Here is a 24177-nt window from a genome sequence, read left to right on the forward strand (position 1 = left end):
GGTCGTCATATACGCCGGAAAATACGGGTATTTTTAGACACAAACAAAAAACCTATTAAATTTGTGGCAATTAAATATCTGTGAGTTCTATTGTAGATGGAAGGGGAAGTTAAAGACATTTCTGCAACATAGTGTGAACATAGCCATAATCTCCTTCTGGTCTGGTAAAACAGGCTTATTCAATATTGTGAAAATCAAGAGTTAGGTTGCCAGGTGATCTATCAATTAATTGGTATATTTCCCCCCCCCCCAAAAAAAAAAAAAACATTGAAATTTCAAATCCATTCCTGGCTTTGGCTTCCAAAATCTGTTGGATAAATCTCTCTGTGTAAACGCACCATTAGGGTCCATTTACACAAAAAGATTATCTGACAGATTATCTCCCAAAGATTTGAAGCCAAAGCCAGAAATAGATTTGAAAAGACGAGAAATCTCAGGCTTTCCTTTATGACCTTTTCCCTGTTTATAGTCTGTTTCTGGCTTTGGCAGATAATCTGTCAGATAATCTTTTCGTGTCAATGGACCCTTAAAAGCTAGCATAGCAAATTAAATTTAGTGGAGCAGTTTTAGTGTACATTCACATGTACATATGTTGCAGATTTGATGCAATACTTTATATTGCTTTAAAATGTATATATATATATATATATATATATATATATATATATATATATATTGTTTTACACAACATCAGATCAGCATCTTTAAGTACAGTGCAGTTACATGCAGTGACATGGGGATATCTTCTCTGATCACTTTTCGTTCACTTTTACAGAATATTTCTCTCGGCTATGAATCCTCTCTCCAGGATCTGCCAGAGAAATATTTTAGCTTCCTTTTTTCCAACACATATAGTATTTAAGCCCCTCTGTGCCCTTTTATAGTTCAATATAGTGTAAAGCCACTCTGTGCAGAATCCATATAGTATAAGCTTCTTTATGCAGTCCCTATTTAGTATCAGGTCTCTCTGTGCAGTCCCCATATAGTAGGAGGCCCCTCTGTGCAGCCCCTATATAGTAAGAGACCCCTAAAGTAGATGGCCCCCTGTATAGTGCCCCTACAGTAGATGGCCCATTTCTAGGTCCCCCTATAGTAGGTAACCTCCTGTGTAGGTCCCCCTATAGTTAACGGCTCCCTGTATAGTCCCCCATTGTAGATGGCCCTCTGTGTAGGTCCCCCTATAGTAGATGGCCTCCTGTGTGCTTCCTGTGTGTTTCCCTTTAGACAGAGTGGCTGCATGCTTCAAAGCTTAAAGGGAACACTGGTTGGGTTCAAACATAATTTTAGCAACAGTTTTTTTTTTTTTTGTCAAAACCAGTTGGTCCAAAACACAGGAAACAAGTTGTAAGTTGTTCTATGGTAGTTTTTGTCTAGGTCACTTCCCCTCCTGATGTTGTCCGATTGTGACAAAAAGAGGGAGTGGTTTTGCATAAAAGAAGACATGGCTAAAATGTGCCAAAACACCCCAAGACCACACCAATAGTCTTTTTTGGGAGTTTTGTTGACTATTTTTTTGTATTTGGACCATTCTTTTAACTGTTGTTGAACTATTTTTTAAATGCTGATATGCAATTTGCAGAACAGCTGTTTTGGGGGGCTATAAATATAAATACATTTATGCCCCATACAATGTGCAAAGAATGTTACAAAGGTTTTTGTTTTTTTTTAATAACACAAAACAGGTTTTAAAGAGATCGTTTGCACTTAATTTTATGGATGTTATAATTATGGCTGTAAAATTAAATTACATGTGAACTGACAGTTGATTTGTATTGAATTCAGTGCAATGGAATAAAAACAGTGTCTTTTGAGATGTAAAATTGATATCCTGTTGAGACAAACTTTCAAGGCTATGTTCACATGCAGTATTTTGCTCCTATTATGGGAAAGGGCTGTCATTTAAAGGAGAAGTCCGTCAAAAAATTTTATTAAAGTATTGTCTTGCCCCCCAAAAGTTATACAAAATCACCAATATACACTGGAGAGGATGATGGCAGAGGGACACTGAGGGACACAGGGCACTGGAGGAACACTGAGCATCCCTCTGCCATCATCCTCTCCAGCAGCCACAGCCCACACAGCTCTGGGAGTCGGGTCGTGACATCACCATGTTATCCAGGAAGTGAAGCCTTGATGCAGTAGTAAGTGCAGGGAAAAAAGCACTTTATAAGCATTTCCCGTAATAAGTGTATATTGGTGATTTGTATAACTTTTGGGGGGCAATATATTACTTTAATAAAAAAAATTTGCCGGACTTCTCCTTTAAAGGGAATCAATCACTCTAAAAATTCATATAGTGCTAGGTAAATGTGCCAGTACATCACCGATCACAACTTCTAAACAGATACATATGCCCTGCATCCCTGCTTTGTGTGATTAGAAAACTTACTTTGAAAAAGTCCTGCGCTAAATGTAAATGCAGGCCAACAAGATATCTGGGCGTTGTGGCTAGGGATGTCACGATACCATAATTTTGAGTTCGATACCGATACCAGCTTTTTTATTTCGATACTCGATACCAATTCGATACTTTATGAAGTTTGGGAAAAAAAGCTTAATGGTGCGTTCACACCTACAGGATCTGCAGCTGATTTTCTGCAGCAGATTTCATTTAAATAACTGAACACAGCATCAAATCTGCTGCAGATCTGCTGCAGATCCTGTAGGTGTGAACGCACCCTAAAAATACAAATATAATGCCCCTCTGCCCAGATGGCAGATATAATGCCCCCTATGTAGCATATTTTCATTTATGTGACTTTTAAATCACTTTTTTTTTAATATATTTTACAGTATGGAAAATTATTTATGTAATGATGCCAAATAGGTTTCATTTTTTTATACTTTTTTGAAAAAAGGGAAAAGGGCGGGAGATTATTAGAACTTTTATTATGAATTTCTTAAAATTTTAAACACTTTTTTTCCACAATTTTTAATTCCCCTCTACCTCCCAGCATAAATCCTTGTGCACGAGAAAGTATGCTTGGAGTTGTAGTGCCTAAGGAGCTATGCTGGAAATTGCTGTGCACAAGGAGGTATGCTGGGAGTAGTTGTTGTGTCAGTTAGCTGCTGCACAACTGACACTCCCAGCATATCTGCTTGGGCACTACAACTCCTCCCAGCATACCTCCTTGTGCAAAAGGAATTATGTTAGGAGTTGTACTGCTCAAGAAGGCATTGCACTGTATCTTATTTGCCCATATCAGAGGGTTATTTGCTGATAGTTTCCCTATAATTATGGATTAATGGACCTGCTGGGAGTAGTAGTATTACCTCAGCCTGACCCTTAGCACTCCAGGAGCCATATAGAGTCTCTCCAGTCTGGTTCTAGCCAGCACTCCCCCTGGTAGAGCCTTGGGGCCCGTGTGGCCCTTGCGCACCAGCAGCTCCACCACCATAGGAGCCTTGTGCACACTCCTCTTCCGCAGTCTCTGTTACAGCTTCTCCATGACTGAGGGGGACAAGCTCCATAGCAGCCCCATGGGCAGCACTCCTGTGTAGTCACCCCCCAGGGCCGCATCCCTCTGCACATCTACAGTGCCGCAGCTGTCAGCCCTTAAGTGTGCACAGGAACCAAAAAGGCAGCCCTGCTCTTCCCCCACCACGGCCCTCAGCTTTACCGGCTCCCTAGGACTCAGCCCCTGGACTCGGACGTGCAGTTTCTCATCCCCCAGTGAGGCGGCACTGACAGGTATACTGGGCGGTGTACACTACGTACAGTCCGTGCTCTCCACAGCCCTGCCACAGCACAGCGACCTGCTACTAAACTAAGCATCACTCTGCATGAACTAGCTGCAGCGGGGGTGGGTTGGGGGGTGGGTATTGCGGTGGTTCAGGCGTCATTGTATGGAAATGCTTAAATGCCTGCTGCCCGCGGGATCGGCTCAGGAGGACGGCATGTACACAGTAAAATAGCCGGCAATAGCAATCGCTAAGTGCCGTCTATTTGAATTTGGCGCCGCCGGGCGTGGAGGGTGGGCGGACAGCAGAGGTGACACTAGGGGGCAGTGGGCGCACAGAGAACATGGCCGGCGCTCAGATGGCCGCCTGCTGTGTTCTCTTCGCTATACTTTATGTTAAACTGCGCTATTAGGTAGTTTAACATAAAGTATCGATACCAGGAAGTCCTGGTACCGAACCGTTTTTATGCCCGGAATATCGATAGTAGTATCGATATTTCGGTGCATCACTAGTTGTGGCTGAGGCATGTAGTCACAATCCCCCCCCTCTGGGCGTGATTCACAGCTCTGTATCAGCCATACGTTGCAGGAGGCGGTCTTCTAACTGGTCAGCGCTCTGATCATTATAGAGGACACGCGCAGTACAGCAGCATTGTATCCCGATGTCCGCCGTGATAACAACATCAAAGTGCCAAAGAGTTGGAAGACCGCCTCCTGCGACGTATTGCTGATACAGCGCCAATCATGCCAAGAGGGGGTGTGATTATAGCACTGGCATGCCAAGGGGACATGACTACTTGCCCCAGTCACAACGTCCAGATGACTAGTTGGCTTGCATTTATATATAGTGCTGGACTTTTTTAAAGGACATTTTCTGATCATATCGGGCAGGGACACACGGCATAGGTATATGTTTAGGAAGTGTGCTCGATGATGTACTAGCACGTTTACTTAGCGCTATATCGATTTTTGATTTAATTGATTCCGTGTCCATCTATTGATAATTAGAGGCGTAAATAATGATCATAGATAGACAGCTGACTTTGCCGTTAAATCACAGTCCACTCCCGCAGTAGGAACATAGCTGCTCTCTGTTTTTGACCCATTTCTGGTTTTGTTTAGAAATTCTGAGGAAAATACTGACCAAAATATTATATGCGAACATAGCCTAAAAGTTGTATGCAGCAGATTAATATATGCAATATCATTATAATACCATGTATTATTATATTATATTCATCAAATTTCAATTTTTTAACCCTGTTTCCCTGACAAAGATATAAGTCTCTAGGCCCCAGTTAATGTTTAGAAAAAAATGCATTTGTTGGGTCGTAAAACATCCTGACATTTGCTTCTAATAGAGCACATCTCACAATAAACAGTGAAAGAACCACTAAGAGCTATTACATACATTTTTTCTGTACTATAATCTTCTAAGCTATTGAAGGTCTTGTTATTATTTGCTATCATGTACTTACTGGTGGTGGTTTACAAGCAGCCGGGATTTGTCATACAGAACATGCAGTAATGTGCTCGGAGAGGAGTTTAGAATTCACACTCCGCTCCTAAACTCCTGGTTGTGAAGAACAAACAGAAAGCTCCCCTCAGTTTACAGGACACAATGCTCAATCCTTGTTCTTTTTTTCCATTATTTCTTTACAAAGACATAGTTTTCTTTCTCTTAGACACATTGTTATCGGCTTTACACACATTGTTGGTTTGGGTTTAGCAGCTCTTTTAATTTACCAATATTATTTTTGTGGCATTCTTTTCGTGGGTGTTTATTGATGCCTTTTTCCTCTGTCTAGATTTTTTTTCTTTTTTGAAAGTAACTATTTTGGGAGAAATTTATGAATGTCTGTGTCTAGTGCAGATCTGCAAAAGACCGCTAGCAGGCATAAATTGTAGCAGAAATCTACACCAGCTCTGAGCTGCATGGATTTATCAAAAAGAGTGCATCTCCTGGTAAATCCAGCATGAGAGTACACTGGCAGGGTTAGCTTAAAGGAGAAGTCCAGCGGATTATGAAATCCTGCAGCCGGCAGGGGCAGGGGGGAAATTGATTACATATGATATAACATATTATTTTTATACGACAAGCACTACTCTTTTGTGTTGGAAATTGATTACAAGTACTAACTTACCTCTCCCTGTGTCTGCGGTGAGCAATGGGACTGGCTGTGGAGCCCCCCGTCTGCAGGCATTTTTCCCCGAGTTCGGTTGACATGATGGGGGAAATTCCAAGAAATATGTATAGTCTTTGGTAAACAAGATGGAGAAACAAAGGTAGGCTGGGCCTGTACTGGCAACACTTCATGTAATGTATTGAACTGAAGCTGGCCATACAGCTTCAACCACTGACAGCCGAACAATTGACACCCAACAGTTATCTCTCCCGCCCACTGCCCATCCTCCCCATACACCGGAACCTTCAACACGGCTGAGCATTTCTATGTTTTCTACAAAGAAAGGATATGCAAAACAGCTCTCACACCTCTTGAGCAAAGAGATGTCCCTTTACATCAAGTCTCACTCAATCAAGGAGTTTTGGAACATTGACTGGGGATTGTATGCCAAGCCAAACAATCGCTCTAAAAGGAAAGATTTCTCATCTGCAAACAGCTGCTTCTGGGGTTTTGCCCCTCATCAGTGCAGAGAAGGGTGTTGGCTGGCCAGTAAGAGGCCTATTGACATGGGTCAAAGGGGTACTGATTCCCCTTAAGGAGAGCTCGTCAGAAAGACGTGTGGAGAGATGTGAGAGCTATTTTGCATATATCATACAGGATCCCCCTCCCCCTATACTCATGCATGATCATGCCCCCGCCCACACACACACACTTTTTGCTGGCCTTGTTGGGTGCGGGTGGTCCTCCTCTCCTTCAGGGCACAGGCAGTCCTGCAAGAGGGAACAGAATGTCTTAGCCTCTTTCTCCAGGCGGTGAAACACTAATGTCCCATTGGTGTTCTTAGTAACCCCATACAATAATATTACTCTCAATAATGTAGCCTCTTCTGTGTCCCCCAATCAGTAATACTGCCCCATTGTGCGCTCCCACTCCCTGTCCCTGTTTGTGCCCCTACTCAGTAATATGACCTGCTTGTGTGACCTCACACAGTAATATGGCCCTCTTTGTGTCTCCACTCAGTAGTATGGTCCCAGTTGTGCCCCCACTAAATAATATTACCCCCTTTTGTGCCCCATATACTAGTGAGACCCATCTTCCCCTATTAATAGTGCTCTCTTTGCCCTAACAAAAAATAAATTATAGATACCTGTGCAATGCAGTAACAAAGGGGAAATCCCCAGCATTTAAAGTCACTTATGCGCAAGTGCAAGTTATGGGACAGGGAACCAACGGCTCTTTGTTCTATCAGAGTTTTCAGCTGAATCTGCATCTTAATGACACAAATCAACAGAAGCCTGAGACAATGGCTGTGCCATTTGGGTCTGGACATGGTAAAAAGTTGGTGATATTGATACACACCACATGCAAGTTTGTGCCCCAAGGCTTGATTCTCTTCTGTAGCTCTAGGCTGTGGTGCCCCTGTTTTCTGCCCATTAGTGGGGCCCTGGGGAGGTGGACCCCCTTTAATCACACATTGATACTTTTTGTCTACCCAGGGGCAGGGCTGGTATCAGTACCTGGCTCACACAGGCAAGTGCTGGGGCCCACAGCACCTCTACGGCCATTTATATTACTCACACAGCAATATTCAATTACTGTTTGGGGGCACAATGATGGTAGCTTGTATAGAGGAGAGGAAGGTGCTGAAAAAGTATTGTCTGGCAGATCCTGTGGGGTTTAATTCTGACTGGATGAAGTCTTCATTATGGAGAAGAAAATGAAGTCTGCTGGGGGACTACACAGAAGTAGGCCATCTATAAGGGGGACTACACAGAGGTGCGACATCTACAAGGGAGACTTTACAGAGGGGGGACATCCAAATGGGGACCTGCTGTTTTACTGTAGCCACATGATTCGCTCCACACAGGGGCCCGCAGAGGCTCTGTCGCCCAAGGGCCCACGAAAACCTGGAGCCAGCCGTTCCCAGAGGTAACCTAAGACATCAGATAACAGCCAAACAAATAGGTCTGGATGTGTTCCATGTGGATGTTGTTGTAGATTTTGGTGCTGAATTTAACCAAAGATTGCAGTGAATAAAATCCTCAGTGACAATCCACTGCTTTTCTGAACATCCATAGCATGGCTAGAATCTGTTGTGGATTTCTTTCCACTGAGTGTGAAGGGTGCCCTCTCCCTTTCTCTCAGCCTGCTTGTTTTCTGGTAGTTTCTCTCGCTCTGAGCTGGCCTCCTGGAGGATTGGGCTCCCTCTAGTGGCAGACATGCGCTTGTCCACCAGTATTTATAGCTCGGCCCACAAGCCCTGGAGTCTTTTGGCATGTTCTCCTGGGGGTATATATAGTCTCCACTTCCTCACCTCTTTGCTCAGTTGTTGTTATATGTCAGTCAGCAACCATCTTTGTGCTCCCTGGCTATCTGCCACTTCCTTGTGATCTTTTAGCTATTTGGTTCTCAGTCCATTCTCAGTTGCAGCTCAGCTTCAGTCTGAACTACGTCCTAATGTTGCATCCTGCACTTCCACCACAGAGGAAGATACCTAGTCCTGGACTCCAGCACTCCTTCAGTTCTACAGTCGGTGGTCACCAAGGTCCTTTTCTGACGGTAGCAACCTGGGAGTTTCCCACAGCGAAGTCCATCCTGCCTAGCAGGGGGGCTGGTGAACACCAGAAACTCCTTAGACTCTGCTCCTTGGGGAAGGAATGCCAGCACTCCTCAGTGATCCAGGGGACTCCTCAGTGATCCACCTCCTCGTGCTTAGACCATCCATTACAATAATCTTTTTTTGTGGTTTAGGCGTGCACCCAGATGGGTGAACCTCCTTTTCCTCTGCTACTACATGACATAGTTGCTGGACCAAAGGGGTACAAAAACACCAGACAAAAAACATCATACACACAGCAATGGCTTTTTTTTAAGACGACTAGAACATTACCATTGAAGTCTATAGGAGAAAAAACTCAGCAGTTTGCAAAAGAAAAACCACACCCTCAACATGCTGCATTTTAAGGCCGGGTTCACACTTCGTGAGACACCGGCCGTTCTGTGACCCAGCCGTGTCACAGAACGGCCGGTGTCAGTAAAGCTTATCCCGGACAGAACTGCAGTACCTGCTGGATGAAATTCAATTGTGCTGAATTGGGATCTGTGTGCGCCTGCATGCCTATTCACCACACAGCAAAAAAACAAAAACAAAACGCCATGTGTGTAAGGCATATCATAAACTTCCATTAACTTCCAGCCAGCCTAATAGATTTTATTAAGACTGGATTGTGCAACAAATTTGCAATATGTGACTCCAGCCCTAAGTCTGATGTGAAAGCCACACGGTATTCATGTTCTATCCTGAGCCAGATAGCAGAAAAAATACATTCTTCTTTATCTATCTTGACTAAAGAAAAATGTACCAGCTGACATATTATTCAGTGGCCTAACATTACTCTCAGTGGTAGAAAGGGTCAGAGAGGTTCAAAGAAAACCTGAAGTAGTTTAAAAATCTGTCAACTTCAATAGGGTAAAAAATAAAGTCCACTCATAGAAAATGCTAACAAATCAAAATAGTTTATATTAACATATCTATAGCAGCTAAAAGCTAGGGACAAAGAACAGTTGTTTGTTAAACTGCCCCCAAACCGAGCTTTTGTGTCTGCTGTTTCTCCTGCCCTTCCCCCTCTAACCACAAAGCCCCCTCTACATAAAGCAGATTGCCCAAAGAAGATTCATTTGGTTTATGTACTGTTAGGGAGGATTCACACGCAGCGTCTTTCATACATTTTTATTTCTGTGGGCCCATTTACAAGGCAGAAATAACCTTACAATTTGTACATTTGCGGGCGACCATATGACTAGTCTAAACTTACCGCCCCACTATGGATCGCTTCAACTACCTAAAATAGGGAGCACTGCACATTAAGACCATGTTACATCTACATATGCGGTTGTCATATGTGATAGTACTATACAGACATATGTTTTCAAGTTTTCTTTTAACCATCCCCCAATGAGTATTCTACAGCATACGTGTGTATATAAAGTTTCAGTATAAGGCTCTCTAAGGCATGCTAAGGCCTATTGCAGATGCCCATTATATGCCCTCCCCCCTCGCTGACACACATGCAGCCAAACTTACATCATCATAACATTGTATGTTGATCTAACAGTTATTAGAACTCAAGAGCTTTAAAACTTTCCTGTCATCATAGGATAACATCCCATCCTTGCCTCTGCATGGAGCCATAATATAATGTTGATAGCTTTAAGGATATAAAAGGTTTTCCAGGATTAAAGGGGTTATCTGGCGTTTTAAACTTTTTGATATTGGGCTGCAGACTTATGAAAACTAACAGTACTTACCTTCTCTGCACTTCCCGCTTCCGCTTCTTCCGCTGTGTCTCTGGTGTCCTCCACTAGTCGCAGGTGTCGCCACTTTCGAGATGAACTCATCTCAGGAGTGACAGCTCGCTCACCCAATCACTGGCAGAGATGACAGTGCCACAGACAGTGATTGGCTGAGCGGGCTGTCACTCCTGAGACGAGTTTGTCTCCAAAGTGGCACCTGCTAAGACCAGCAGGGCACACCGAAGACACTACAGAAGAATGCCAGGGCAGCACGGAGAGGTCAGCATAGGCTCTTTGTTATTTTGCATATGTCTGTAGCACAATATCAAAAATTTTAAAGCGCTAGATGGCCCCTTTAAAAAGACATTGCCGCTTTCTTTAAAAAATAACACCATTCTTCCTCCTCAATTTGGATGTGGTTTTGCAATTCAGTTCCATTGAAGTGAATGGGGCTGAATTGTAACACCACAGACAACCCAGGGACAGGTGCTGTTTTTGCTATAATGTAGCTGTGTTTTTTTCAATCCTTGATAACCCCTTTAGTCCATACTGTTTTATTATTAAGTTCTATATATTCATAGTATGCAAAAAAATTCAAAGCTCCCTCTAGAGGTGACTATAGACATCTAATTTTATGCTCTATGTTTGTGCAGAGGATTCAGAACTGTGTAGCAGAAAAAATAAAGATCTGGTCACTGTAGGATATATATTAAGAAATTAAGTAGCACTACCATGTATAAAAGTTGGACATTGACATCAAGATGTTGTTCATACATAGTTTAGTTATATAGTTTAGGATTATAAAATCATCACCAATGCAGATAATTATGTCTGGTTATATCATCTTCTAGAATCTACCTGTCAACTGAGTGAACAAAACATAAAAATACCATGTATGTCTGCTGAATGGAACTGATTAACCTAGCAATAGATTTAATGATCTACACATGACCTCTGCCGCAAAGGATCCAGAAAGTGAAACACTAGAAGTCTGGATACAATATTACAGTGTTACTTGGAGGTGCTTTAGTGTGAGTTGCACGTCACAGAAAACAAAGTGTATGTTTGTGTAGGATAGATTGTGGGGGATGGTTGTGCCCAGCTGAAAGCCTGTGTTTGTGTATGTGTATGTGTGAGTGTGTGCACATTTACTTATTTCCTGTAGAGAACTTATTTTAAATTTCCTTTGTTTTGCAAGTTTTGTACGTCTGAAAATGAATAAAGCAAATTAGCATTTTTTTTAAACTTACAGAGTTATAGCAAATAGAGCTTGTAAGCCAAAATAATGCCTCTGGTCAAATAATCCCTATAATAGAAGAAGGTAAAGGCAATCACAATCTGCATATAATAGCTCATTTTGTGTCTGAATTCCCTGTCTATTGATGAACTCTATATTGTTTAATAGTTAATGAAAGTTCCAGTTAGGCTGGGTTCACACTGCGTTTTTCCTATCCGTTTAACATATACGTTTTATGAAAAAACAGATGCAAAAAAATGGATGCATAAACGGATGGAATTGTATTCCATCCGTTTGGGTCTTTTTTTCCCATTGACTTCCATTATAAAAAAAAAAACGGATCGAAACAGAATGCGTTTTTTTTACGTACACAAAAATAGGGTTGACCACGTTTTTCTGTCCGTTAAAAGTAAGCAAATAAAACGTTTAACAGATAAGAAAAACGTAGGGTGAACCCAGCCTTACGCAATAGCTAAAGCTGGCATAAATATTTTTCACTATCTGGCTATAGACTAATTGGCCTTTTGGTGTTTCTTTAATTGAAAAGTCCATTAATTTTAAAGGAGAAGTCCAAGTGGGAGGGGGCACAAAATTATTTCGGTCTTGGGGTGGGGGAACACAATAAAGAAGGTATATTTACCTGTCCTGGTGCCAGCACAGCCAACATCCCACTCCTGGACCCCGTCAACAGCCTGCATGTCTCCTCTGCTCCTACGCCATGACCCGGCTGAGGGATGCCCTGCTGAGCCAGTCACTGACTGGGTCAGGATCCTGCTGCAGTCACTGATAGGCTAAGCAGGCTAAATCCCACCCTTCAGTGACATGGTAGCCAGAAGAAAACGGCACACGGCAGGTACAGGAGCCTAGCGATACATTGCATCAGGGGCACAAGATCTGGTAAGCATATGTTCTTTATTTCCCCTCCCCGCCCAATATCAGCTTTTACCCCTTCCCCGGACTTCTCCTTTAATAAAAGTCGGTAAAAGGACGGTGAAAAAAAAGGAGAACTTTGTGTGAACAACTAAAAATAATGTCTGATGTTTGTAAAAGACGTCCGAAAATGATTGTCATAAACATTATTTGACATCAGCCTCATAAGACATCCATAATTTAATACACTGTGTGCAAACCAGTTTTTTTTTTTTTTAATAAAAAATGGACACCTTTTTTCTTTTTATTTTTACTTAGTGTGAACATGTTACACTGACAGTAAAAGGGATGTCCACTGATAAAAACCAAAAACCCAGCAACACAGGCATGACTTTCCATATACTGTAGCAAATGTGCAAGAACCAAAGCAAAAAATGTAAATGTGCATAGCAGTGCAAATAAGGCTATGTTCACATCTGCATTGAACATCCATCCAGAGGGTTCTATTGCAGAGTCTGTTTAAACAGTGATTCCTGACAAGACAAAAAATAAATGCTACAAGCTGTATTTTTTGTCTGATGAAATCCTGATAAATTAATGGATACCAGACAGACACCAGACAGAGACCATTAAAGCCAATGGGATCCGTCAAAATCCATTGTGCAATGGACCATCTGGCTCAGTTTTTTAGCCTTGGACAGAATCTGCGATGGAGGCCACAAATGGAGCCTTTGATCCAGATACGAAGGAAGCCTGACTGCACATACAAGGCTGGATTCACATCTTTTTTTTTACTGCACCCAAAACCAGAAGACTAAAATATGTATGCGAGTTTAGGTTAGGTTTACACAGTGTTAACATATATATCAGGGAAAATCCTCAGTGTATGCATCTAGCGTATATGCACTTGCTGGATTTGACATATTGGCATCTGCTACACAATGAAATCCATATTAAAGGGAAACTATCAGCAGGTTAGAAATACCTAACCTGCTATCTTGCTATAGTGCATGGAGCGCTGAGGGTGATGGTAAATTTCTTACCTTCATCCTCAGTGCTATTAGTAGTTTAATCCCTATGCTAGTAAATCACTTTGGTGCAATAGGGGCACGACTACCACCCCCAGAGCACCAATCTGCCCCCGGCCAGCCGCCTCTTCTAATGAATATCAGCAAAGCGGGCTGGCTGGAGGCCATTTGTGCATAGTCCCACCCCCAATGCACTAAAACAACTTATTAGTATAGGGATTAAACTCCTAATAGCACAAAAACAGCACTCATCCTCAGCGACCCATGCGCTATAGGGACATATCATGTCACATGCTTCTAACCTGTTGATAGTTTCCCTTGAAAAAGACATATACCACACAGTATTCAGGATTTTTTCCCAAATAGAGGCCAAAATTACATACTTTTGGCCTCCATTGGGTGAATGGGGATCTATAAATCTGTGTGCCCACCCAGTGCTTGTGTTTAAGGGTGGCTACTAGACACTGCTTTAATGCAGCCTTAGGTGCATACTAGAGATGAGCGAACCGGGTTCAGGTTCGAGTCCATCCGAACCCGAACTTTCGGCATTTGATTAGCTGGGGCTGCTGAACTTGGATAAAGCTCTAAGGTTGTCTGGAAAACATGGATACAGCCAATGACTATATCAATGTTTTCCACATAGCCTTAGGGCTTTATCCAACTTCAGCAGCCACCGCTAATCAAATGCCGAAAGTTCGGGTTCGGATTGACTCGAGCATGCTCGAGGTTCGCTCATCTCTAATGCATACCATTGGCATATCTCATCCAGTGAAAAATGTAAAAAAAGAAAAAAACAAAACAACACCAACTGTTGCAGATAGGAGGTACCTGTGGTGCACTGGTGTGACGTTTTTATGTACTAGATATCTTATAGATTAGTCTGATTGGTGAGCTATAGTTGGTCCCAGATGGTTAGCTGTTTATGAACAAGAGAATGCCTGGATTCCATTGGAGGTCGTAAGCAGAGGAGCAGTCAGGCAGGCATTTTAATGCACAGAGGGATTAAGGTCTCCTATATATCCTGGTCCTGTGACATCACAGCCCCACTCAGACAAGCTCACCTGTCACTGATCCCTTGTCAGTTCTATTCTGAAGGTGACATTCCACTGCCTATAACTTCCTGTTCTCTTTCCTGATATATAGGAAGTGTCTTCTCAGTCACTAGCTGAGGTGGGTTACTGCTGCAGTGTGTACTTGTGTGGTAGGCACCATCGTGAGGATGTTGTACTGGTGGTTGTGACAGCTCAGCCAGAGATGTAAGTGTTGTGATGCCAGGGCTAGTCCAGCACACAGGTATTGTGTTGGTTCCTGCTTTGTGTTGTGGCTGGCTGTGTAGTTCCCCAAATGGTCGGTGACCTGCCGTGTTGTGATGGGTACCTTTTGCTCTTGTCACAGTAGTCCTGAGTGGCAATCGACCCACCCGGACGATCGGTACCGCCAACCACAGAAAGGGGAAGAATAACCCAAAATGTGCGGCTAGTGTGTATAGGTGCTGGTGCGGAGGGAAGGATGAGTCCCAGGGATGAAAAAAATATAACAGCTTTACTATACAGTCTCTTGATAGTACAAATCACTTTGGTAGCAAATTGATAAATCTTTGTACAAGCTCTGGTTGTTGAACTTGTTTGTGATGAGGAGATACTTGAAGCAGTAGAGTGGAGGAGAGGTAGTTGTAGCGGTGCTTATGTAGTTGTAGTTGAGTAGAGTAGATTAGAGTAGCATAGAGGAGATGAGTTTGTCAAGGGAGTCCCAACCCAATGTAGTACTGTGCTCTGCCGGAACTTGAGAAAATACTTGAGAGCGATAGATACTTGTACCCATGTATGGACTATCGTCTGACCACCTTCTGCCCTACAGTGTCGAGGGACTCATCCTAATAGGGTGATACAAGCCCCAGCCTTGGTTACTTGGGTGAAGCTAAGTGTCTGAGCCTTCCCGGATACGTAGACAATTTGGTTGCTTTGTCCTATCCAGGCTAGTTCCTCTTGTATATCAGGTTACTGCCTTGCACTTTTTTAGAGTGGTTCTCGGCGTGGGCTAGGATGATTCTCGACTTTTCTCCCTCTGTAGTGTCTAGCACTGCAAAGTAGGTATAATACAAGTACTGAAGGAACTGGTTGTCTCTAACTGCATCTGACACATGTGTCTCTGACCAACTCACTCACTAGATCACACTCTGAATGGTCTGTTGCGGACAAGGGTCCTGGCAGAGCCAGGCCCTGGCTTGGCTACAGCAGGCACGTCTGCTCTGTGTGTCCTTCTCACACCAGAATCTAAGGAGAACTGACGCTACACCTCCTCCCGCCAAGTAACTTCCAACAGGGGATGTGTTATCTACCCTGTGAGCGGTGGAAAGCAATGTGTGCAAAAGAAAGAGAGAAAGAGATGGGCTGAGATGAAAAGAGCATCTCCTATGGGGTATTAAAGGCACATGGTAAAACATAAGACAATAACCCTTTGGTAGCTTCAGCTGTGCCATACATAAGAGCATACATATAAAACACTGACATCTAGTGGTAAAACCCTAAAATACCTTCATCACCACTTAACCTGGAGTAAAGACAGGTGCGACAGGTGCACATAAAAAGAACACCCTATTCTATGTGGCCAAATGGACCTTCGAGTATGAATGAAGAACAGACTAATAGTGTTGAATGTACTTGCCAAATTATTCAGGTATGGCAACGTTTTCTGAACCCAAACGCACTGCATTTGACTCCTGGCGGCTGCAGAAGTTGGATACCGCCCTATGAAGTCCTGGAAAACATGGATACAGCTATAGACTGTCCAATCAATAGACTAATACAAGCTACAAAATGTACAACCTAGTTACCAGACAAGCATACTGCCTGGTTTGCTCCCTGGCAGGGTTATTTTTACCATTAGACACTGGATCTGGAACAAGAGCCTGTAGGATCAGAGTGTGTCACTACCAAGGAAATGAAGGCTGATAAGTATGGCATCCTAGCATGGTTTCCTATGAGTATCAAGGTGTGAACTTTGTTTACAATCGCGTTATTAGGCTGCGTTCTATATTTCAGTCAGTATATGTATATTTCAGTCAGTATTGCAACCACAACCAGGAGTGGATTAAAAACACAGAAAGGCTCTGTTCACACAATGTTGAAATTGAGTGGATGGCCGCCATTTAATGGCAAATATTTGCTGTTATTTTAGAACAACGGCCGTTATATTGAAATAATGGCCGTTATTTACTGTTATATGACGGCCATCCACTCAATTTCAACATTGTGTGAACAGATCCTTTCTGTGTTTTTAATCCACTCCTGGTTTTGGTTGCAATACTGACTGAAATATACATAGTGTGAACGCAGCCTTAAACTGTAGAGAATGGAGTTTGAGCAACTGCTGCTTGGATGGGGTCAGAGTACAATAGGTGTTATTAGTGTGATGATGGGGTTTGACACAGTAATCATCCTCCAGTATGTTCAGATTATGCGTGTGTCACATGTGTGTAGTGACCCTTTCTTGATATTTCACACTCAAATGTGTACTGTATGTCTATAACAACCATTTAATATTTTTAAATGCCAAATGGTCTTTTACTCTAAGGGTTCTATTACATGAAGCGATTTTTCGACGATTAACGATAAATGAACTTAAACGACCGCTATGGCGAACGACCTGAAATCGTTTACCCAATTACAGGGAGCAAGGATCGTTACTTATGATCATTAATGCGTTCGTCCTGTCGTCGCCACTGCATTCGCTGTTACTGCAAATGAGGAAACAACGTCTTATTACATGCGAACGATTTACAAACCATCAACAATAAAAATAGGTCCAAATTCTATTAAATGACCAACGATTTCTTGTTGGCCGTTTAATTGTCTGCTATCACACTAAACGATTATCATACAAATCCTAACGATTTAAGGATTTTTTGAACAATAATACTGGTCAACGGCCAAAAAGGTTCCGTCATGAAAACAGTTGATCTTAACTAATTTTGGGGTGCTGAAATCGAAAATGATGTTCAAATTTTGAAATTGGCTCTAATTTTTAAGATATAGACGTACTTTCTATATTTCTCACAGCCTGTGATACAATACTGGGAAAAGTTTGCATCATCAGTATTGCATCATCAACTGGTATATTGCATCATCTTAGAATGACCAATATGGAAAAAAGGTATCAGGGTAAGGCTAGGTTCACACTGCGTTTTTGAAATCTGTTTTTTTGCAAAAAACGGATGAAAAAAACGTATGCATTTCTGTGCATCCGTTCTTCTATTGACTTCCATTATAAAAAAAAAGGATCAAAACGGATCAATTTTTTTGACGGACACAAAAGTAGTGTCAGCTATGTTTTTGTGTCCGTTAAAAAAACGGATCCGTTTTTTTTTACAATGGAAGTCAATGTAAAAATGGATCAAAACAGATGCACACAAATGCATCCGTTTTTTTTCAGCCATTTTTTGCAAAAAACGGATGAAAAAAAAAGGATTGCAAAAACGCAGTGTGAACCTAGCCTCAATGGAACCAATCAATGCTTGCAGATTACTGTTGGACAGTTATCAGAGACAATCCCATGTATGAATACAAAAGATATGTGTAAATGCACAGAGTAGCCATTGAATAAGGACCTACATTACAGAGTTCAATAAACATAATTAATTAGTAAAAATCCTTAGATATGTCTGTAAATTGTAGTTGATTTCAGATAGAACTAAGTTTTCTATGAATCTATTTCAAAAGTTTATGAACAGTAAACTTGCTTTTTTATGATTGAAGAAGTAATAAATATGTCGGCTATTATACTGTATTCTATACAATTCACAAAACAGTAACATGAGAACTCTTCCATATCATAGAAACTAGAGCCAATTCACATTTTTCCTTGTGATATTTGAATTCAGCACATAAAAATCATTAAGAAATGGCTAATTTTATTTCGGAACCAAACAACTTTTGAAAATTTGTTGGCCAGTGTAATTGTTCCTTGTAATACCACCCTAAGTTTTATTATAAGGGCTCTATTTATCCAATGGTGGCTAAACAAGTCCACGCACCAGTCCACGCAATGGAAAGGAATGAAAAGATGTCTTCATGCAGTATGTATTCTTTTATATAGTCTATAGGTTACTTATTATACTGAAAGCCTATATAGTTGAATAAGGCACAGCCTTCTGTTGGAGGTTTACATTAGAGGGGCTACTCACCTAATGTGAAGAACCCCATAAGAGTAACAATGCCGACCATTGGCACTTCTTCCAGTAATGTATTCAGTGATCCTAACAGTGCTCTCTAGTAATGACCGGACAGACTGACAAGTAAACATTCATGCTCAGCTGATCTACATGTGCCGGTTTATGGGGGAGATGACTGTCAGCCTACAGCTACAGCTATCTTGCCTGTCGCCAGCTTTCAAAAATAAAATCTGCTCTATGGCAACACAATGGCTGTATGACAGAACAGTAGGAAGTCCCACTGATAACAATACTGGTAGTTTTATTGTTGATCATCACCTTGATTTACACTGATCAACTACTATTTTCTATGTACGTACAATGGATAAAGCTCTACCATAAATGTTATTTGTGTAGTTTATCATTCTCTACTCTGTGCGTTTATATTGGACAATAATTATTACAATATTTTTGAAAAAAAGGGTCAGATGGGTTAAAAAAAATTAAAAACATGCCTAAATAATCCCCTACAGCTGTGATCTATCTTTGCTGATCTCCACCTTCAGATACTCTTCACACGCAGGAAATGACTGTGAATGCCCGCTCTACCAATCACTGACTTTGGCGGGTCTCCAGTGTGGGCAGTTACTGGCTGTGCAAGCATTTCCTGTGTGTTGAGACCAAATGTCAGGAAACTGAGATTAGTGTGGGCCTAGACATCAGCAGAGCAGAAAAAAATGGGAAACATTAAAGAAAAAAAAAAGATTGCTGGAAAACCCCTTTAAGGAATTAAAAGACCTTCATAGTATACTCTATCCAACAGGAAGATTTCCCAGAATAGAATTCAAATATGGTGGCAGATTGATATTTGACAGTGTATTTTAGAAAGTAAAGCTATTATTCATACAAGACAAGTCTTCTGTATCCTGGAATCCTGATTTTACCTCCTGCTCCCTGAAATTGTTCCAGGAAGACAGATCGTACACTCTCATCTCATGTGTCAAATGTCATTGGGTACAAGTAGGCCAGGTGTTCTGCAGCTTCTCAAACTCTTATTTTTGGATCCCAAGGCATGCATTGGATCAAACAATGTTTGTATTAATAGGAGTATACAGAGATGTATTATGGGGTCACAACTGATTTTGTATTTGAGGTCTGTGTGATGTGATGTTAGGGTAACATTTTCTACCTGCAGACACTGCTGTTTCTGATCTTCATTGAAGGTACTTGATACATTGAATTATGCAAGGTTTACATCTTAGGAGCCAGTAGATATAAAGCGTTCTTGAGTAAATCAGGAGAATGAGTGTTGATAGAAATGCTCATTTCCTGTAATCAGCCAATGTAGTGTGGCCAGCGGTCAGCCGACCCATCGCCAGCTAATCACATGTTTGTGCGGCTAACAACATCATCATTACTGTGTAAACAGGCAATGTGTGGGTGACAATGATGAATTTAAAGGATAATATAAATGTTCCAGTGATGATTTGTGTAATCCACTGGTAGGAAGGCTTTACCACATCTGCACTAGTTACACTTCACCCATTGGCCTGTCTAACAGGGCTTTAAAGGTGTTCTTGTCAGTCTATATAGATGAGACGAGTCAGCTAACTTCCCCACCACTACTGGTATGTGTGGACTGGTATCTATGTGCAGTCCTTACAATTTGCACTTAAAGGGGTTGTCCAGCGAAAATCTTTTTCTTTCAAAATAAGACAGGAACTGTCCAGAACAGCAGCAAATCCCCATAGAAAACCTCTCCTGCTCTGGACAGTTCCTGTCTTGGACAGAAATGTCAGCAGAGAGCACAGTGTCAGACTGAAAAGAAAACATTTCCTGCAGAACATACAGCAGCTGATAAGTATGGGAAGACTTGAGATTTTTAAATAGAAGTAAATTACAAATCTATATAACTTTCTGAAACCAATTGATTTGAAAGAAAAAGATTTTAATGAGGACCATTCTTCACTATACCCAATAATATTTTAAGTTTTAATATATAGTACTGTTCTTTAGCTAAAGTATGTTGGAGTTATTTGTCACTAATTTACTAAAACGCATAGACCTCTTAGAAAAATGGCGCCTGGCATGCCACACCCCTTCCAGTCAAGCTCTGCCCACTGACAAAGTGGCATGAACAGTGAAAATGCACAGGATGGTGGTTGCACAAATGTGCAACTTTTTTCACACCCAAAAGCTTTTACATAGTTTAGTAAATTCCAACATTATTTTCATTAATAATAATCCCACTAATGGTCCTTATGCGTCTTTAATAGCTGCAGAGAATGCTTGTATTGGGCACTGGGCAATGGAGATGGGGCAGATGCCCACGTAGGCGACAGTTTTAAAAGCATTTGGTTTGTAGACAAAGCGGATTAGCTTTTAAAGTGGGATAAAATAAGAGAGAAAGGCAGGAGAAACAGTTGTGGTGTCTAGAGGAGAGCAGCTGTCTCACATCTTATTAACTGACAGGAATGACATACCCCACCAAGGGGAATCCCCCAAAAGCCACATCTTTATAAATAAGAATGCTTAGCATAGCGTCAGAATGATGCATCTGCAATGTGCACACTATGTCAATCTAACAACACTGCATCTATAGATGGGTTATTGTGTTTCCTGTCTTCTTCCTCTTCTGTCAAAGAAAACATTTCTACTTGCAAATAAAATACTACTTGCCCCTATAGTAGCCAGTGCCCCCTATAGTAGCCAGTGCCCCCCATAGTAGCCAGTGCCCCCCATAGTAGCCAGTGCCCCCATAGTAGCCAGTGCCCCTCATAGTAGCCAGTGCCCCCATAGTAGCCAGTGCCCCCCCCATAGTAGCTAGTGCCCCCTATAGTAGCCAGTGCCCCCCAAAACAACAAACCAGTTACTCACCGGTCCGCCGGCCCCAGCAGCTGATGTCTCCCGGCAGCGCGCACTCCCGTCATCCTCCGGCACAGGCAGCGGGGTACAGAGAAACTGCCTGTGCCGGAAGTGTCCGGCTGCACTACACATCCAGGACACAGGCAGCGTCTCTGTACCCTGCTGCTTGTGCCCGGAGGATGACGGGAGAGCGCTGCCGAGAGACATCAGCTGCTGGGGCCGGCGGACGGGTGAGTTCCGGGACCGCCCGCCCCTTCTATCGCCGCTTAGCTGAGCCGATCAGAAGCCCAGGAAAGTACTGCTCATTGCACTTTCCTGGGCTTCTGATCGGCTCAGCTAAGCGGCGATAGAAGGGGCGGGCGGAGGGGGGTTGCTCAGGGCCGCTCACTATGTATATGCTTAGTGAGCGGCAATACAGGGGGCGGGCGGGACGGCTTCCTTGCTGTGCTCAGCACTGCTTGGGAGCCGTCTTCGCTTTATAGGACGCACTTAGTTTTATAAGTGAGTCTTATAAAGCGAAAAATACAGGTCACAGAGGGCAGGGGCCCCCTTGGACGCAAGGGCCCCCGGGCAGCCGCCTACCCTGCCCAATGGGTAAGACGGCCCTGGCTCAGACCTGGCGTAGGTTTCCTTATCATTTTTCTGTGAGAAAAAAGATAAATTTAGCGGACCCAGAGTCCGCACCCCCTATTCCGATGATGTATTTACATCTGTATCATGGCTGCAAGTCCGGGGCCTACCATGAGTCTGATAACTAGAACTGACAGCTGTTAGTTCAGGTCATCAGAACTGCGGTGAGCCAGGATGTGCACCTCATGAAGTAAGAGTAAGTAGTGTAAGTTCGTCTCAACCCGAAACCTAATCATTCAGCTGTTGAATCCTGCTACCTGCAAAAGATGGATGCATCCCTAGGGCTGCCTGGAAAATGTGGATACAGCCATAAGTCTTGGCCAAGTAGTCAGGTTCATGTTCAGCCAAACTTAGGGTCCTATTACACGGGTCAATAGGAGCCCGATGAATACTGTAGACGAAGGTGGATCTGCTAGATCGGTGCTTGTTTACTGGGCCTATTACATGAACCGATAATCGTTAAGCAAGGGCTGCACGGACATCATTACCAATGTCCTTGCAGCCCGACAGGCTGCTCAGCCAATCACTGGCCAGGACCGCCACGGCCAGTGATTGGCTGAGAGGCCTGTCAGCTCAGAGAGGCCACTCTGAAGCTGCAGCGTGCGGGACCCGGAAAGAAGCAGCCCGCAGGAGGAGCCCTGGAGCGTGGATAGGTAATATATACTGTTTGCAGAATCATCAGCTGCCAGCCGCGCATTGTTATTAAATGTAGCAATGAGAGGTTTGTGATTTTACGTTTGGGACTAAAGCAACAATCAGCCGATGATCGTTTCATTGGCAGATCGTTGTTCTACGTTTTTGCGAATCCAGATCTGGATCTGTAAAAAAAATCAGGATCTGTGTGCATAGGGCCATAGAAAACGAATGCGGATCCTTACACTTGAAAATACAGTCATTTGAAGGTTGCCTTATGCTGTGGAAATGGTGACTTAAACGGGGAAGTTAAAATCCATAGATTTGCTGATAAGGTATTCTTTATGCAGTGGATTTAATGTTGCATTCAATTATATATTTATGTTTATTTAAAAGCATCAAATCTGTAGCTGAAAATCTACAGCATCATGAACCAACCTTAAAGGGAGCCTGCAGCCGCATACCTGGTCTTTCCAGTGCTGGTCTTCTTTCCCTAGTTGCACCCACCAGTTTCAATATCTTTAATTAAACGGTGCCCCTGAACACCTAACTTAAGACCAGCCTGCTTATGCATAATTGAATATGCATAGGTAGGAGTGTCCAAAGGAGATGTCGGGCGGGACGACCAATGCTCTGTGGGGCCGAGGAACATCCCCAGTGCTTCTAATATGCTAATTTACATAGTTTTGTTAGATTACATTTATCTAAAATGGTAGGACTGACTAATGAATGAAGTCCGGTGGCGGAAAGATGAGGTATGTGGCTGCAGGGAACTATCAGCAGGTTTGTTTGCAGAAACCTGTTGATAGTTTCCCTTTAAGGCTATGTTCACACAACATATTATTTATAGCACGAATGGCCATTTTTTTTTTATTAAAACAATTGCCGTTCTTATCATAGAGTAATGTGTTGCATTTAAGTCAATGCAAACAACAGCCGTCGTTCACCCAGCATTTTCAATGCAACAACAACAGTTGTTTGACACTTACTACAACGGCCATTGTTTTTGAGTGCCAAACAAACAGCCGTTCTCCATATTGTTTGTGAACGTAGCCTAAGGCTACATTCACACACAGTATTTTCGCTCAGTATTTTGGTCAGTATTTTGCAATTAAAACCAAGAGTGGATTGAAAACACAGAAAGGCTATGTTAACACACTGCTGAAATTTTGTGGATGGCCACCATTTAATGGCAAATATTTTTTATTATTTTAAAACAATGGCCATGTTTTAAAATAACATCCGACCAAAATACTGAGCAAAAGTACTGTGTTTTAACATAGCCCTTGGCTGGAAAACAGTTGAACAGGCTGAGAAATGGACAAAACAAAAACAGTAAGGAAAAACTGCATTAAAAAAATCTGTTTGTGAACATGATTGGAAACATTTCTAATGCTAATTTCAGTCACCATTTTGGTGCAAGTTACACAAATAAAAACTTCTAACATTTCTCATCTAAGCAGTGTGCACCAAAATAGTAAATGACACACAAAGTAATACACCTTGCACAACCCACTCAGCAAAAATAATAGGTTTCCCCCATTGATACAGGCTGCACTGCACCATACAATGCTGTCCTTGGTCCTCTTGACAGATTCTCTTTATGATAGACAAAAATTAATAGACAAAATAGTTTTCTCAGCTTAGAAAAGGAAACCAAAATCCA

The 24177-nt window shown here is 42.3% G+C and overlaps 1 long non-coding RNA gene across 1 annotated transcript in view; it reads left to right on the forward strand.

The window, feature by feature from the left end:
* LOC138779656 (uncharacterized) overlaps nucleotides 1-24177 on the forward strand; it is a 113881-nt gene that overhangs the window by 14672 nt on the left and 75032 nt on the right. The window lies entirely within an intron of this gene.

Source organism: Dendropsophus ebraccatus, chromosome 1 (genome assembly GCF_027789765.1).
Source record: "Dendropsophus ebraccatus isolate aDenEbr1 chromosome 1, aDenEbr1.pat, whole genome shotgun sequence".
Lineage (NCBI taxonomy): Eukaryota > Metazoa > Chordata > Amphibia > Anura > Hylidae > Dendropsophus > Dendropsophus ebraccatus.